At 40.5% G+C, this 15,979-nt stretch overlaps 2 long non-coding RNA genes across 2 annotated transcripts; both read right to left on the bottom strand.

Moving 5' to 3' along the window:
- Positions 1–224: 224 nt before the first annotated feature.
- LOC149767914 (uncharacterized) lies at positions 225–1,245 on the bottom strand. Its single transcript, XR_016399763.1, has 2 exons — positions 926–1,245; positions 225–631 (listed from the first exon to the last, which is right to left on the bottom strand). It is a non-coding gene; the product is annotated as an uncharacterized LOC149767914 (long non-coding RNA).
- A 12,781-nt stretch (positions 1,246–14,026) lies between these two features.
- LOC149767913 (uncharacterized) lies at positions 14,027–15,704 on the bottom strand. The gene is made up of 2 exons (XR_016399762.1): positions 15,179–15,704; positions 14,027–14,205 (listed from the first exon to the last, which is right to left on the bottom strand). It is a non-coding gene; the product is annotated as an uncharacterized LOC149767913 (long non-coding RNA).
- Between the last annotated feature and the right edge of the window lie 275 nt (positions 15,705–15,979).

Genomic DNA, 15,979 nt, shown 5'->3' with positions numbered 1-15,979 from the left:
ATGCAATAAGGAGCAATCCTTCAACAACATCTATGCATGGAAGAGGTCCAAAAGACAGAGAAAAAGGAAAGATTTCACAGAGGGAATTACTACTATAATATTATCTGCAAGACACAAAGAATAAACCAGAGGCCAAACTTAAGAACTTTCTCAGGGGAAGCCAAAATTTAACAACAACCAACAAAACCAACCTCCACAAATACAAGTTTCAAAGACCACGCATGTTGAAGAAAAATCGACCAGCAACCACAAGGCGGTATGGAATTTCATTGATCTCTGCTCTCAAGGAATAAACAAAGCAGTACTTCAAATCAAACAACAGATAATGTTCTCACATAGTTGATAGGTCAGCTAAAGGATTTAGTGCTATCCTTGGGGTAGCAGTATGCTCAAGAAAATACCGTATGACACTTAAATAATATCAAATGGAAATTAAAACCCCGTCTTGTGCTCATGCTACCAAATCTCAGAAAATTCCAATCAGCGCCAGGCAAAAAGCACACCTTTTACCAAATTAGTATTACAGTGCAGATTCACAAACATGAGGTAGATGATAATCTTATTTAAGATCCAAGTAAATGGAATTGCTTTCGGCAATGAGAGAGATCCAGCTAATTCCAGGAGCTTCCACCTGAAAGCCAGCAAATATATTTATTAATTTAATAAAAAGAAGTCGATGAATAGGATCAGCATTTTTTTAAAAAAAACAGTATCTTGGTCATTTTATCAAGTTGTCAAAAAAAAAAAAAAAAAGCAAATAGTCGATCTTCTTAAATCCTTCCTGAATGCTACTACGTTGGAGGTTGAAATCAAATGTATGGATTTTAAACCCGGGTAAGAAAATAAGTAGCATTGCAATATTGCATATAAAAAGAGAGAAAGAAAATCGATGATTTAACTCCGGAAAATGGATGGATGAAATCACCTCTCCTATCCAAGAAACGGTTCTCAACTCTATTTTCTGGGCCGATCCGCCGTCCGATCTAACGATCCTAGGGTTCCAAGCTCTCACTCCACTGAAGAAAGAAGCCGGAATCGGAGAACACCGAGGACCAGAAGAGCAACAACTTCACAAAGAAGGAAAAAAAGTAACGAAGCTCTCACTTCATCGGAAGAACTGCTGATCCAAAAGAAAATCTTCAGAACCTTGTGAATAAAAATCTAAATCAAGTGAGAAATCCTTGCAAAACTTGCTTAACCTAGATCGATTGAAACCAAAAACAAAAGAAAAGAAAAATAAAAAATTGGGGCAGTAGCGAAATTATGAGAACATTTAAATACTAACCACGGCGATCTTCCCCTCCTCCTAACCGCGGGGATCTTCGTCTTCCCCTCTTCTCAGACTCGGGGCGATCTTCTTCCCCTCCTCCTAACCGCGGCGATTTTCCCCTCCTCTCGGACCCGCGTGCTCGGTGCTTCCAACTCCAAGCCCTCGCACGACACGGCCGCATGGCTGCACAGTGCACGGCGAATAGAAAAGGGTTAGGGACCTAGGGTTTGTGAGAACTCCTAGTGATTATAAACCACCTGATCTTAGATGAACGGCAGCAGCCCAATTACAATCTAAACGAGTTAAACGGGTTAAACGGGTCAAGACATTTAAAACCCGTATCCGACCCAATTAATAAACAGGTTAAACGGGTCAACCTGTTTACGACCCGAACCTGTTTAGGCCAAACCCGAACCTGTTTATGGCGGGTCGAACACGGGTCGGGTTGACGGGTCGGGTCATATTTTGCCACCCCTAGGTGTGGCAACATGCAAGGGTTCTATTTTCTCAGATGTGCAATGCAACTGTTTGGAAAAACTAACTGACACGAAGGAATGTGTGGAACCAGAATCAAATAGAATAGAGGCATCAATCAAATTAACTGGCAGTGTACCTGTCACCACTTGGTCGCTCGCACTAGCGTCCTGGCGAGTCAGTGCGAATACTCGGGGGGTGTTCCTTGGCTTCTGGCCCTCGGTTGCAGGAGGTCTGGGTGCCCTCTTTGGGCAGTCACATGCCATATGTCCAAGCTGCCCGCATGTAAAACAGGCCCCAATTTTCTTCGGACAGGGCCCACTGTGATGCTTGCCGCAGCTAGGGCAACCTCGGTTCTGCCTCTTTTTAATCATAGACCCCTTGATGCCCTTGGGCCTACTGCTCTGTCCTCCTGCTGACCTGGTCTTCGTCAGATCACTTCTTTCTAAGTCAGGCCTCATCAAGTCGGCCTCAACCTTCAAGGCCCGGTCCAGCACGTCTCTGTAGCAGGTGAATAGGTGAGAAAATATCCGAGATCTGATCCTGTACCTCAGCCCCCGCTCAAATCGGCTTGCCTTACTCCTTTCATTTTCCATGAACTGGGGGCAGAACCGGCCCAGTTCGTTGAATTTGCTGGCATACTGCAGGACAGACATATGCTCGGACTGCGTCAGTGTCAAAAAATCATCTTGTTTCATCTGGTTCACCGAGTCCGGAAAATACCCTGCATAGAACAGCCTCGTGAAGTCCCTCTAAGTAATCCTGCTGGCGGGGTATGCGGGCTCCATGGTCGTCCACCAAAACTCGGCGCTCCCCTTCAGCTGGGGGATGGCTAATCGGACCTTCGTTTCTTCGGAGAACTGGAGTGCTTGGAACATCTTCTCCATATCCCGAATCCATGTCTCGGCCGCTATCGGGTCCGGTCCGCCATCAAATACTGGTGGGTTCAGTCGTCGGAACCTCTCATAATAAGAGCTGGTTGGTTGTAGGGTAGCTAGCTGTATCTGCTGCTGCTGCTGGAGGAGCTGCGCTATCAGCTGGTACACTCCAGCTAGATCCGCGCTACCTGCCCCAGAGCGTGGTGTATCCGGGGACTCGGTGAAAGTGAATCCTAGGTTCTTCGGTGTTTAGCATGCTGAATTTTTTTTTTTTTTTTGAAAACCATGGCTGAACCTGATCGGGTTGCCTACGTATCCCTTCATAAGGGGGATCAAGCCATACGTAGTTCTTTTTAAGTTTTAAAACGCAGCGGAAAAACCGAATCAAACAATTTAATTCATGCATGCTTACAAGATCAAATCTAGAAATCAGCACCTTAAGAACACATAGGATTATGCCGGAATCGTTTAAACAATTATGCTAAAACTTTTATGCATGATTAACTATCAGATCTGAAACTTAAGAACTCTATTCCAATTAATCTCCGAATATCCATCGAATGGATTCTGGAGATATCTCCGTGAGGAGCCCCAAAAGAGGGTAAAACCTCGGAGAATTGGACCTAGACCTTGACACCATAATAAATGATTAATGCTAGATTAATACCTTTTATGATGGATGAAAGTTGTGAATCTGATTCTTGACTTCGCAGCCACGCACACGAATGGCCTCTACGAGAAGTACACGCGAAGTCCTGAAGGATCTTCTTCCGCAACAGTGCTAGCAGCTGCAGAACACTTGAAAGCTGAAATCTGCCCGTCGGGATTCAATCAACTCTTGATCAATCGTCTTGAAGCAGATAGAGATGAGGTTTGTAAGGGAAGTAGAGGACTCAGATCTGATCTTGAATCTTCGAGATATTCACCTTGAAAACCCTATCTAAAATGGAGAAGAAGAGGAGGAGGAGGCGGGTGAGGAAGAAGGCTGCAATGGATGTGTTTTTGGTGCCCATGTTTGACCCCTTTTAATGGCCTCCGAATTTTCATTCAAAATTCGAAATTTATTTTCAGAAAACCTCTTTTAGTTGGCACATGCAAAGGAATAGGAACAACCCAAATCAGATCTCAACCAAATCTGATTTAAATTCAAATTTTAAACACATGTGCAAGAGGGAAGGAATTTGAAATCCATGCGGCAAGGTAAAACACTTCATAATTTCGAAATCACCTCTTGAAATTCGAATTTAATCCATTCAAAAACTCAGACGCCACCTTGGCTGATGGTTTGAGTGATTAAAATCATTTAACACATTGCTTAATGTTTGAATTTAAATTCAAATAACAAACTATGTCGCCATGTGTCAAGCAATGGGTCCATGTGCCATGCAATAATTTTGGTTTATTTAAAATTCATGAAATCCAATTCCATGTCACCAATAATTGCCACATCATCTGAGCCTAATTCCCTTGGGTTGCACCTAATCAAATTTGGTCAAACCCGAATTAAAACAAAGCAATTTGGTTGAACCCAATCTAATCAGGTCAGACCCTGATTGAGCTCAAATTGAATCCAATTCAATTTTGGCTCATGCAAACTCAATCAAATTGAATTATTACTTTGTGTTGGACCTAATTCAATTAGGTCAATCCCCAATTAAGAACAAATTAATTTAAAATTAATTTGATCAGCTTAAGTCCTTTTTGGTTCTGACCTAATCCAATCAGGTCAAAACCCTGATTGAGCCCAAACTTGAATCCAATTCAATTTGGCTCATCCTTAGCACAATTACTCAATCAAATTGAGTTTATTAGTAATTTAATTACTAATTAATCCTTCAATAATTACTTTAATTATTTTATAAGATAATTTGCCAATCAAATTGACCAAATTACCCCTGAATGATTCTTAATCATTCATCAGCTTTCTTGATCAATCAGGAATCTTCTATACGTGTGACCTCATAGGTTCGAACCTAAGCCGGTAGTATAGGAACAATTTTCTACACTAATCGATGTGACCATCTAGCAATGGTACCCGACGTCCGGATAGGTCGAATATATGCGAAGCAAATATTCTGGAACCCTGAACTATGGTTACTGTATAATTCAATCCCTTTGACTCCTAATGCCAGGATGACTTAGAGCTCACTGTCAACCCTATAATTAGTACATCCATTATGTGATTAACTTTAGATATCCCGTGACTCCTCACTGGGATTACCCTGGCCAAGGTTTTGCTAAATTAATCACAAGACATTATCTCCTGTTTTCAGGAGGGGTCAATTCCATCTTGACTCACAACTGACTACGCAAGTACTTGACTGCACCCAGTGACCTTCCGTCACTGAATTAGAAATTCAGGTAGTCCGGTGCCAAAGTACAGTGAGTTGCTTGCTAGTCACAGGTTGCGGTCTCAGGTCAGAGGGCCAAATTTATACCCATATCCACTCGGAACATCTCTCGACAGTAGAGCGTTCCGGAATTGGTCACGTTTAGTGAAATGTACTTCTACACTTCACTTGTGTGTCATACCAGTGTCTCCACACTCCTTGGTTAAGAGGACAACCAACGTATATATCACACAATGACCTAATCTCGATAATGTTGTCGTCCTAGTAACAACATATCATTTCGTCGCAAACAAGTTTAAGGACTCAAAGATAAATCCTCCTTTATCATAACATAAGTCCTAAGGACTTCATCATATAAGAGTTCATTTGAAGATGAAATGATGAATAATGCCAAATAACACTTTATTAATTTGTCAATTCATTTACAAAATTCAATCATCAATATGCTGACGATTGACATTTAGGATACAAATTCCAACAACTCCCACTTAGCCTAATGCCAATCGGCACAGTATCTAATACCCATTTTCGACTTGTGTTCGTCGAACTCTTTGATGCCGAGGACTTTGGTAAATGGGTCAGCCAGATTTTCTTTTGTGTCAATCTTCTGAAGATCAATATCACCTCGATCGATGATCTCTCGAACCAGGTGGTAGCGACGTAGAATATGCTTGGTCCGCTGATGTGCTTTGGGTTCTCTTGCTTGAGCTATGGCCCCAGTATTGTCACAAAATACAGGCACTGGACCATCAATGGAGGGTGTCACTCCAAGCTCGGTGATGAACTTCCGCAACCATACAGCTTCCTTGGCGGCATCAGATGCTACGATATATTCTGCTTCACATGTAGAATCTGCCACTGTATGCTGCTTGGAACTCTTCCAGCAGATGGCCCCACCCTTAAGAGTGAAGATATATCCTGACACGCTCTTGCTATCATCTTGATCTGACTGAAAACTTGAATCAGTATATCCCTCAAGTTTTAAGTCAGAATCACCATAGACAAGCCACTGATCTTTAGTATTTCTCAAATACTTAAGGATGGTTTTTACAACCTTCCAGTGATTGCTACTTGGATCAGACTGTGTATCTGCTCACTACTCCTAGTGAGTATGCCACGTCTGGTCTAGTACATGTCATGGCATACATTATAGATCCCACTGCCGAAGCATATGGAATTCTATCCATACTCTCTCTTTCTTGAGGGGTTGTCGGACAATCCCTTTTAGAGAGGTTAATTCCATGGCCCATCGGAAGATAGCCTTTCTTGGAATTAATCATACTGAACCTCTTCAGTATAGTATCAATGTATGTGGATTGGGATAATCCAAGCAATCTTCTAGATCTATCTCTATAGATCTTCATCCCTAGGATGTAAGATGCTTCTCCCAAATCCTTCATGGCAAATTGAGATGATAGCCAAACCTTTATTCCTTGTAATGCAGGAATGTCATTCCCAATTAAAAGAATGTCATCCACATACAAAATAAGGAATATAATAACTGAACCATTTGCCCATTTATAAATGCAAGGTTCCTCTTCATTCTTAATGAAGCCATATGTTTTGATTACCTTATCAAAACGTATATTCCAACTCCGTGAAGCTTGCTTTAATCCATAAATGGATTTTTGAAGCTTGCACACTTTAGACTTATCTGCAGATGTAAAACCTTCAGGTTGTATCATATACACTTTCTCTTTTAAATCTCCATTTAGAAATGCGGTCTTTACATCCATTTGCCAGATTTCATAGTCTAAATGTGCTGCTATCGCAAGCACAATCCGAATGGACTTGAGCATTGTCACAGGAGAAAACGTCTCGTCATAGTCAATACCATAACGTTGACGATAACCCTTGGCAACCAAACGGGCTTTATAGGTCTCTACCTTTCCGTCTGCGCCCCGTTTCCTTTTGAATATCCACTTACACCCTATGGATTTAATTCCTTCGGGTGGGTCAACTAATGTCCAAACATCATTGACCTTCATGGATTCCATTTCGGATTGCATGGCTCCAAGCCATTTATCAGAGTCATACCTCTGCATTGCATCCATATATGTGATCGGATCCTCATCGTTTTCATCAAGTTCGATAGGATCCCCATCCCGGACCAAGAAACCGTAGTATCTGTCCGGCTGACGTGGTACTCTACCCGATCGCCTTAATGGTGCATCTAATATGGGTTCTGGATCTAATCTAATCAAATCCGACTCAACTGGTTCAGTAGATGGTGTCGGATCTTCTACATGTTGAACTTCTCTAAGCTCAACATTAGAGCTATTTGTTCCTTCACCAAGGAATTCCTTTTCTAAGAAAATTGCTCTATTGCTTACGAACAACTTTTGTTCTTCAGCAAAGTAGAAGTAATATCCTTTAGTTTCTTTAGGGTAACCAACAAAGAAACATTTGTCAGACTTGGGTTCAAGTTTGTCTGTCTTCAAACGTTTGACGTACGCCGGACACCCCCAAATCCTAAGATGAGAGAGCATCGGCTTACGTCCAGTCCACATCTCATGTGGTGTTTTATTTACAGACTTACTTGGAACCTTATTTAGAATATAGCAGGCTGACTCAAGAGCATATCCCCAAAAGGATATGGGCAGATTAGCAAACCCCATCATGGATCGAACCATGTCTAACAGAGTTCGATTTCTCCTTTCTGACATACCATTATATTGTGGTGTACCAGAAGGAGTCCATTGGGAGAGAATCCCATTTTCTCCTAGATATGTCAAAAATTCACTGGAGAGGTATTCACCTCCTCGATCTGATCGAAGAGTTTTAAAACTCTTTCCAGTTTGTTTTTCTACTTCATTACGATATAATTTGAACATTTCAAATGATTCAGATTTATGTCTCATTAAATAGACATAACCATACCTAGAAAGGTCGTCTGTAAACGTAATGAAATATAAATACCCACCTCTAGCATCTGTGCTCATTGGCCCACATACATCAGAATGTACAAGGGTCAATAAATCACTGGCTCGTTCACCTTTTCCGGTAAAAGGTGATTTGGTCATTTTACCAAGAAGACATGATTCATAGGTTGTCAATGATTCACAATCATTAACATCAAGGATTCCCTCTTTACTTAACCAGTTCATCCTATTCTTGTTAATATGACCTAGCCTATGATGCCAAAGGTAGACATCCGTGACATTATCTATTCTAGGGCGCTTATTGGATTTATACATTACATGAACAGGCTGTGACAAAATGTAAATGCCATTACTCAGAATTCCATTCATTACAACAACACCATTCCAAATGACATTGCAATAATCCTTTTTTATTGATATTTCATAACCATTTTTGGCCAAAAGGCCTACAGAAATGATATTCAATAGAAAACTTGGACAATAGTGACAATCACTAAGGACATTTACATGAGAGCTGAATTCAAGTTTAAGAATTCCTAAAGCTAGAACTGGAACTGGTCTTCCATCTCCAACATTCAGGAACCTTTCTCCTTCTTCAAACCTCTTACTGACTTGTAGCCCCTGCAACGAATTGCAAATATTAAAAGGACTACCGGTATCCAATACCCAGGTCGAATTATCACAAATAGAAAAATTGCAAGGTGTTATCATATAAGTACCTTGATTGGCAATTGATTGCCCACTTTTCTTAGGCCGGTTCGGATCGAGGGATGCAATGTAAAGAGGACAGTTCCTCTTCCAATGTCTTTGCTTCTTGCAGAAGAAGCACTCCGCCTTGCTCTGATCAGCCTTTTTATTCTTTTTCTGACTAGGCTGAGCATGGTGCACCTGTTTCTTTTGGATTTTATTTTTCTTTTTTCCTTTCTTAAAGGAGCGACCCTTGGATGAACCTCCCACTAAATTCACCGTCTTCTTAAGAAGTTGGTGATCATTCTCAAACGTCTGTAGTAACCCCAACAATTGGTGATAATTCACTACAGGTTTTGTCATACGAAAATGAGTGAGAAAAGAACGGTATGATCCAGGCAATGAGTTTAGTATGGCATCCTTCCCCAATTGATCATGAAGGGGAAAGCCAAGAGAGCTTAGACGCTCGATCAACTCAATCATGTACAGTACATGATCAGTTACCGAGGTCCCATCTTTCATTCGGGCGCTGAAGATGGCACAACTAGTTTTGTGCCTCTCAACGTCGTCAGGAACCCCGAATGATTCATTCAACACTTGAATGATATCTTCCGGCTGCGTATTCTCAAAACGCCTACTAAACTCATCACTCATTGCTGCCAACATGATGCATCGAACAGTGATCCGGTCACTGAGCCACTTCTGATAAGTGTCTCTGGCCGATCTTGATGCATTAGCAGCGGGCTGCTCAGGTGCTTGATCCATTATCACATAAAGGATCCTCTCATGCTTTAGCACTATTTTCAGTTTCCTATGCCAATTATTGAAATTTGGACCAGTCAACTTGTCATTGTCCAACAATGAGCGAAGTGATAAATTAGTGGCCATTTCTGCATAAAAAGAAAATTTGGCTATTAGTATATGAATTGACTAAACACAGTAGACTTGGACTTTAGTCTAAAGATATTTCCACTATTTTATACAAATTGGTAGCCTCTACCTCTAATTCAAAAAATTACTCCTAATTCTTTAGTGGGCACTAGAACCCAATAGATCCCATATAGGCCCAAGTGTGGCTCGGCCAACCCATATGCACCTATTGGTAGGTTCTTAACCAATTGCTTCACCAAGCAACTTCTAGTGATGATTTTGTCCTAGATTTTTCGGCAGGCGTGTGGCGCCTCCACCGAATACCCTAGTCAGGTCCAACCATTAAATGATAGGATTAAGTCTAATCAACTAATAGACGACCAAGCCCGAGTGTGGCTCGGCTCACCTGACCGCCTATTGAAGGTACACTTAACTCATCATATATTGAATGACAATTCCAATGCTTGATAAGTACCAGGCGTGTGGCGCCTCCAATAATTATCAAAACATTGGACCCATTATCACCCAACTTAATGGGAGGCTATGACCTAGTTATCTCCATAACCATTTTATTTTAAGGACCTAATAATTTTAGAGGATTTCATAATTAGGATAGATGAGAAGATCTGGTTAGTCTAATTTCTCCCACTGACTTCACCAAATCAGATTAGACTCAAACCGGTTAAGGAGACACCTAAATCAGTCATACTGATTTTCCTTAAGGCATGGGCTAACTCGAATTATTAAGTGATCCAATCAAAATGTGATTGACCATGTCGGCCAGGTAAGTGAGATCGGTGGAAGGGATATGCCATTAACTCGACAAAGACGAATCAGTGCGAGTAGCTCCCAATTAAAAACCACCGGTCAAAACTGCCAAACTTACCTTAGATACCGACTGGTTAATCAATTTCGATTTGATTACTCAAATGACTCGGGCTACACCTCTGAGCCTAAATCAAGTTCCATCTTGGTCTAATCAAAGACATGGAATTGATCAATCTATAACTATTGTATTTAACCTAGAGTTTCCTTGACCTAATCTAGTTACTACTTAATTAGATTTGATCAATTAACTCTAATTAGACCATGTTTGATTCTAACCTTAGGTCTAACCCAATCCTAAGAACTTGATTCAAGCTAACCCATATGCCCAAAGAATTATGCAATGTCAATTAATTGAGTTACAATTCTATTTCATAACACTTAATTCTCAATTAAGTTTAGACTTATGAAAGTTTTGATCATTGCATATTTCTTTTTAATTACATATTAATTACAATCTTTCAGTTCTTAAAACACATTTTCAGATCTGAGTTTTTGTAATTAATCACATGTAATCAGATTTAATTCATGTTTAAGTCATTATGTTTTATGTTCATGCATCACATATACATAACAACATGAATTAATACAAATAACATACATCTTATGTATTTGTTTTTTCACTTTTATTTTCAGATCTGATTTGTTAATTAAAATCAAAGATCATATGAATCATAAACTTTATTTAGATCTAATCTAAACAATATTATGATTTCAGATTTATTCATGTTACTAATCCTAACACAAACATGCATCATATGCATCCAAAATTTCAGATCTACTTAATCATGCATAATCAGCAATTAAATCAATCATAAAAAGCACTTTAGATCTAATCTAAACATGTTAATGATTTCAGATTTAATTGCAAGAATTAAAATATAAAAGTTTAAACATAAACCTGGCTCTGATACCACTGAAAGTGAAACCTAGGTTCTTCGGTGTTTAGCATGCTGAATTTTTTTTTTTTTTTGAAAACCATGGCTGAACCTGATCGGGTTGCCTACGTACCCCTTCATAAGGGGGATCAAGCCATACGTAGTTCTTTTTAAGTTTTAAAACGCAGCGGAAAAACCGAATCAAACAATTTAATTCATGCATGCTTACAAGATCAAATCTAGAAATCAGCACCTTAAGAACACATAGGATTATGCCGGAATCGTTTAAACAATTATGCTAAAACTTTTATGCATGATTAACTATCAGATCTGAAACTTAAGAACTCTATTCCAATTAATCTCCGAATATCCATCGAATGGATTCTGGAGATATCTCCGTGAGGAGCTCCAAAAGAGGGTAAAACCTCGGGAAATTGGACCTAGACCTTGACACCATAATAAATGATTAATGCTAGATTAATACCTTTTATGATGGATGAAAGTTGTGAATCTGATTCTTGACTTCGCAGCCACGCACACGAATGGCCTCTACGAGAAGTACACGCGAAGTCCTGAAGGATTTTCTTCCGCAACAGTGCTAGCAGCTGCAGAACACTTGAAAGCTGAAATCTGCCCGCCGGGATTCAATCAACTCTTGATCAATCGTCTTGAAGCAGATAGAGATGAGGTTTGTAAGAAAAGTAGAGGACTCAAATCTGATCTTGAATCTTCTAGATATTCACCTTGAAAACCCTATCTAAAATGGAGAAGAAGAGGAGAAGGAGGCGGGTGAGGAAGAAGGCTGCAATGGATGTGTTTTTGGTGCCCATGTTTGACCCCTTTTAATGGCCTCCGAATTTTCATTCAAAATTCGAAATTTATTTTCAGAAAACCTCTTTTAGTTGGCACATGCAAAGGAATAGGAACAACCCAAATCAGATCTCAACCAAATCTGATTTAAATTCAAATTTTAAACACATGTGCAAGAGGGAAGGAATTTGAAATCCATGCGGCAAGGTAAAACACTTCATAATTTCGAAATCACCTCTTGAAATTCGAATTTAATCCATTCAAAAACTCAGACGCCACCTTGGCTGATGGTTTGAGTGATTAAAATCATTTAACACATTGCTTAATGTTTGAATTTAAATTCAAATAACAAACAATGTCGCCATGTGTCAAGCAATGGGTCCATGTGCCATGCAATAATTTTGGTTTATTTAAAATTCATGTCACCAATAATTGCCACATCATCTGAGCCTAATTCCCTTGGGTTGCACCTAATCAAATTTGGTCAAACCCGAATTAAAACAAAGCAATTTGGTTGAACCCAATCTAATCAGGTCAGACCCTGATTGAGCTCAAATTGAATCCAATTCAATTTTGGCTCATGCAAACTCAATCAAATTGAATTATTACTTTGTGTTGGACCTAATTCAATTAGGTCAATCCCCAATTAAGAACAAATTAATTTAAAATTAATTTGATCAGCTTAAGTCCTTTTTGGTTCTGACCTAATCCAATCAGGTCAAAACCCTGATTGAGCCCAAACTTGAATCCAATTCAATTTGGCTCATCCTTAGCACAATTACTCAATCAAATTGAGTTTATTAGTAATTTAATTACTAATTAATCCTTCAATAATTACTTTAATTATTTTATAAGATAATTTGCCAATCAAATTGACCAAATTACCCCTGAATGATTCTTAATCATTCATCAGCTTTCTTGATCAATCAGGAATCTTCTATACATGTGACCTCATAGGTTCGAACTTAAGCCGGTAGTATAGGAACAATTTTCTACACTAATCGATGTGACCATCTAGCAATGGTACCCGACGTCCGGATAGGTCGAATATATGCGAAGCAAATATTCTGGAACCCTGAACTATGGTTACTGTATAATTCAATCCCTTTGACTCCTAATGCCAGGATGACTTAGAGCTCACTGTCAACCCTATAATTAGTACATCCATTATGTGATTAACTTTAGATATCCCGTGACTCCTCACTGGGATTACCCTGGCCAAGGTTTTGCTAAATTAATCACAAGACATTATCTCCTGTTTTCAGGAGGGGTCAATTCCATCTTGACTCACAACTGACTACGCAAGTACTTGACTGCACCCAGTGACCTTCCGTCACTGAATTAGAAATTCAGGTAGTCCGGTACCAAAGTACAGTGAGTTGCTTGCTAGTCACAGGTTGCGGTCTCAGGTCAGAGGGCCAAATTTATACCCATATCCACTCGGAACATCTCTCGACAGTAGAGCGTTCCGGAATTGGTCACGTTTAGTGAAATGTACTTCTACACTTCACTTGTGTGGCATACCAGTGTCTCCACACTCCTTGATTAAGAGGACAACCAACGTATATGTCACACAACGACCTAATCTCGATAATGTTGTCGTCCTAGTAACAACATATCATTTCGTCGCAAACAAGTTTAAGGACTCAAAGATAAATCCTCCTTTATCATAACATAAGTCCTAAGGACTTCATCATATAAGAGTTCATTTGAAGATGAAATGATGAATAATGCCAAATAACACTTTATTAATTTGTCAATTCATTTACAAAATTCAATCATCAATATGCTGACGATTGACATTTAGGATACAAATTCCAACACTCGGAGCGGTAGCTAGGATCTGGAGACGGTGGCCTCCTATCATCCTCCATATCTTATAGTGTTTACTGCAACCAAAATTCAAAGTAAGGTCAATATACCCTAATAAGTCTCAACACCCTTAACTACCCGTTAACCCCAAATTTTATTGTTATGTTCTTGTTAGTCCTAAAGCTCTGATACCACGAAATGTCATGCCCCGGATCCGGCTCCGTGACACGGCCGTGCTATTGCCGACTACCGCCCACAATAGCACGCAGCCTCGTACATGGTCAACAGGTAGTCAAAAGCAGTGTAACTTGTATATATCAAAAGAAGGTATTACAACCCACTGGTTCATATAAAGTACAGAGCTTCTACATAGTTTATATACACAAAAGTTTATTTATATCATCCCCAAAAATAAAGAAGCCCTGTTGCAAAAGAAAAATGCTTCTGGCAGCTGTCACTGGTGGTGATCTAAAAAAAAACGTAAATGAACAGGCGTGAGCTACACGGCTCAGTAAGTAATCCTGCATAATCTTGTCGAATCGACTAAAAATGCTAACCATGCTTATCAGGGTTTGAGAAGCTGACATGTATGCTACTAAATCAATCATCATAATAAAATATCCATGCTGAGTAAATAAAACAGTATCCTACAATGTCAAGAAATCATGTAATATGCACATGTAGGAAAAATCGTGCCACCGGCATGCCGTGGTCGTGCTCTTAAATGCTACTGCGAAGTCATTTTTGGCCACTGGCGAGACCGGCTCAGTTATTAGGCAGCCACTGGCGGGGCTGGCTCAGTCATTCTCGGCCACTGGCAAGGCCGGCTCAGTTACATTGGGTCAGTAGCTCTTAAGAGTTCATAAATAATGCTTCGTATAGGTAGTACCTCATAGATGCTACGGCGAATTCATTGTTGGTCACTGGCGGGGCCTGCTCAGTTATTAGTCGGCCACTGGCGGGGCTGGCTCAGTCATTATCGGCCACTGGCAAGGCCGGCTCAGTTGCATTCGGCCCGTAGCAATAGAAGTTCTTAGGTACCCCTTTACAAGCAATATGCCACTAGAGCAAATCATTATCATTCTTTACACTCATGCTAATAAAAATCATAATATGGAATTCAATTCATTTTGCATGTATCACAAGAGCTATGAAAACATAATATGTGCACAACTATGAATTATGTGACTGACATGTACCACCCATGTTCATATTTCATAACTCACATCTTAGCATGTAATGTAATCCCAGTATTTTGTAGGCATAACGGAATATAAAGCATATATCATCATATCTTGTGTAACTAGAGCATGTCAGATACACATATCGTTCTTAGCCTACAGTACATGCATAACATGTTAAATTTCATGTATGATCCATAAAGATTAGGGCAGGCTACTTACATACATGATTCACAACAAGATTAAAACAAGTTACTTACAGTAATTTGCCTTTTTCCTAGGTCTCCCGCGTCCTGGTGACGAGTCCTAAGTCACCTACAATCATGTCATAATAATAATATGTTATTTCCTTTTCTACCTGAAATTTAGCCCATCCCTCATCCGGGTTCATCCAAATAGACTGGGTCTGGTTTTATTGGGTTCACCTAACCCATTCTAATTATATATATATATATATACACACATATATACATATATATATATATATATATTTATTTAAGCTTAACGGGTTGCGGGTTCAGATCCGACCCGCAAACCCGTTACCATGTTTTCTTTCTCCCCCCTTCTAGAGGCTTCCGCCTCTTCACCTACCTTCCTCCCCTCTCTCCTCCGTTTCCTCCTCTCTCTCTCGTTCTCTCCTTCAACCTCCCACCGAAGCCCATGCTTCCGGCCCTCTCCTCCAGCTCCCCTTCTTCTCCTCCGGCCAGATCTGTGGCCTTCCCCCTCTCGGTCACTCCCTCTCTTTCCCTCTCTCTCTCTCCCTCTTTCCTTCTTTCTTTGTTGACCCTGCCGAGACCCTACTCTCCGATCGAGCCCTCGGCTCCCTCCGGCCTCGGTCTTTCTTCCTTCTTTCCCTCTCTCCTTTTCCCTTTTCTTCTCTTGCAGGCGGCCGGGGAGGCGAGGCTCCCCCCGATCCACCGATCGACGTGGGGGTTTCCCCCCGGTGCACCGGCGGAAGGGAAGCCCTTCCTCCCTCCGAAGTGATGCCGGAGAGGGGAAGGGTTCGGAGATGGGTCGGAATCCGGCTTTAATCGAGGGCCTCCACCCGCTCCGTCCACGGC

Source organism: Phoenix dactylifera, chromosome 3 (assembly GCF_051530095.1).
Source record: "Phoenix dactylifera cultivar Ajwa chromosome 3, Ajwa_hap1_PhDact_Kaust_v1.1, whole genome shotgun sequence".
Taxonomy (NCBI): domain Eukaryota; kingdom Viridiplantae; phylum Streptophyta; class Magnoliopsida; order Arecales; family Arecaceae; genus Phoenix; species Phoenix dactylifera.
This window is presented reverse-complemented; position numbering and strand designations above follow the sequence as displayed.